The following is a 2663-nucleotide window of genomic DNA, read 5'->3' as shown; positions in this document are numbered from 1 at the left end:
ACCCGACTGTATACACCTAAACAAAAAATTAAAAAAAGGAATTTTTCAGGCAATGAAATCCAAATTACAATACCCAAAATACTACCTACAATAGCCAACCCTTTTAGACAATGCCTAAAATTCTGCTTCGAATGTTCTGGCCTGAGTAACTGCCAGTTACTTCAATCCAAGATGGCTACGCTAGTGAGACACCCAATGACGGATGAAAACTTTTACCAAATGCCATTATTACTTACAAATATCCATTTGTAAGGAGTTACCTGTTTTGTCCTAAGTGTGAGACCTAATAGTCTATCACCTAATTTTGAAGCAATATTGTATACACCTGCAACACCTGGTGCTGAGAAACCACAAACTGCAACTTTGTCACTATTCAGAACACAAGCACTTTAAGATTTTTCTTTTGCTTTTTATGCTCACAACCTATTTATAATTAGAAAAAATGGAAAGGACTAGTTCTACCTTTTAAAACTGAAAATATTATGAATAATTGGTATTTTGCTGATCCCTATTATATTGATAAGGCATGGCATTGCACTACTTAATGGTTACTGAGTCTGAAACATAGAGCACCCATATTAGTACATAAAGTGTAACTCTAACTGGAATCTTTCCCATAGATTTATTTAAAAGCACAGTAGTCTCCTGAACATCTAGCAGCAGGGTATCCTATTAATTACTCTCAGAGAAACATGTTTTCTGAATCATTAACTTCACTTCTATTCGTAAGTCATTGGTTTTGAGGCTGTATGACACCTCTGGCAATGCATGTTTTGCAGGAACAGTTACACTGATGTAAATAAAGCCCAGCACATACCTAGAAACTACAGACTGTGTGAAGTAAGACAAGACACACAGGCAATGGGCAAGCTGTCATCTGTAAAGTTCCTACCTAATGGCACGTTCTCTTCATTGATTCATGTATGTTGCCAGAGTTCCTCCGTTTCTGTTATCCTCCCACATTGTATCTACCACTCTAATGCAGACACCAGCTCGCTGCTGTATTACACATCTCAAGAAATAACAATAATAAAGAAGATATCACCTATATGCCGTGGTGCTTGTCCGCAAGAAACCAGCCACGTTTCAGACACCTCCTTTGCAAGCCGCTGCCTCGACCTTCGCCTCCTCGTCCCAGTCACCGGCGGCCTGCCACGGCTGAGGGACGCGCCCGCCTGCTGCCAGCGCCCAACACTTTCGGCCTCCAACAACGGCTGCGACGCGACCAGCCGCGGCCGCGATACCTCAGCTTCCTCCGGGAAACGCCTCGCCAGCGCCGCAGCACCGTCCTGAGGGCAGGGCCGGGGGCGGAGCCAACCCTCAGCCGCGCGCCGCCGGCGGCACGCAAAGCACCACGTGACGGGCAGACCCCGCCACTTCCCTCCCGCTGGCGGACCGCCCCGACCCATGCCTTCCCCTCACTCCTTCCGGGTTGGCGGGCAGCGCACCCCCCACACCCCTTCTACACCATCCCGTCCCGTCCCATCCCATCCCATCCTGTCCCGTCCCATCCCGTCCCGTCCCGTCCCATCCCATCCCGTCCCATCCCATCCTGTCCCGTCCCATCCCGTCCCGTCCCGTCCCGCCCCGCCACGCCCCTCCCCACCCCACCCCGCGCTGGAGCTACCGCGCCGCCTCGACCCAAGGTCTGTTAGTGCAGCGGCAGGGCCAGCGCTGGCGTTACGGCTGGTGGGTGTCTTGCGGGATAGGGGCGGTGACATCCCTTTCTCGCTGCTTGGCCGGGGGCTGGCCGTTGCTGACTGGAGGGCTGCGGTGTCTCTTTCTCGCAGCGCCCCGGAGCCGCGGGAAGGAAGGGCGGGAGAGAGGAAGGAAAGACCTGTGGGAGGGACGACGTGTGGAGAAGGCAGGTAGCGCGGAAAGGGGCCTGCGGGCGGGCCCCAGGCAGGGAGCGGAGAAGTGGCGGCTGCGGGCCTCCCCCTGGGCGGGCGCGATAGCCATTGTGCCGGGGAGGAGGGGGCGGGGGGCCCTGGCGGGCCCTGGCGGGCGGGGGGCGAGCCGCCTGCCCAACTAAGGTCTTTCAGTGGCCGTGGCTATAAATAGTAGCGGGAACAAAACCGGGGCTCTGTGCTGTGGGCAGGGCGGGTGGGGAAGCGGTGGTACCTCGCTGTGGGGAGGGACGGGACGGCGCGTTGGACCCGTCTGGGTGTCGGGCTAGGGGCCCTTGCATCCGTCAGCAGTTGGTACCCGCCTGCTGAAGACGGCATCCCGGCTCCCCTGCCCTCTGACCCGCTTGTCGCAGCCCGAGTGCCTGCTCTGGGATGTGTCCGGAGCGCCCCTGAGATGCTGTACCGCAGCGGGTAACTGTTCTGGGAACTGTGGTAGGGGGTTGAATTGTTTGGCTCTGTGGAGCGCCGGAAGTTTACACGAGTCAAAGGTTCTGGTTTACAGGGGTGGTGTGAGGAGAATTCAGACTTTGAGCACAGAAATGCGATTTCTAGGTCAACTTATTATAATGTCAACCCTGCTATGGTCTTGTTACTTTAGTTCGCTAGTTGCCTCAGTCAAAAAGAAAGTTCTAGCTAGGAAGAAAAGGGGAGAAATGATCATCTCATGGCTTCTGGCAGTAGACGAGGACTTGGGCTACTGAGTTTACATGCCTTCTGTCTTGTATCATTAATAATTCTTGCGTTGTTTTTATGTGT

At 53.7% G+C, this 2663-nt stretch overlaps 1 protein-coding gene across 3 annotated transcripts in view; it reads left to right on the top strand.

The window, feature by feature from the left end:
• Positions 1–1590: 1590 nt before the first annotated feature.
• The window catches only part of NNT (nicotinamide nucleotide transhydrogenase), a 50526-nt gene continuing 49453 nt past the window's right edge, over positions 1591–2663 (top strand). Inside the window, exon 1 of one of the 3 annotated variants that reach the window (XM_062621781.1) lies at positions 1591–1646. The gene's annotated coding sequence lies outside the window, so the exon portion shown is untranslated. Of the gene's footprint in view, positions 1647–1666; positions 1690–1845; positions 1869–2663 lie in introns of those variants that run through there. The other 2 variants (XM_062621782.1, XM_062621783.1) reach the window with 2 other exon arrangements.

This window comes from Pezoporus occidentalis, unplaced genomic scaffold (assembly GCF_034315485.1).
Source record: "Pezoporus occidentalis ecotype Australia unplaced genomic scaffold, CSIRO_AGI_Poc_V1 ctg234, whole genome shotgun sequence".
Classification (NCBI taxonomy): Eukaryota; Metazoa; Chordata; class Aves; order Psittaciformes; family Psittacidae; genus Pezoporus; species Pezoporus occidentalis.
Note: the sequence above shows the minus strand (reverse complement) of the source record. Positions and strands in the feature narration are given on the sequence as shown.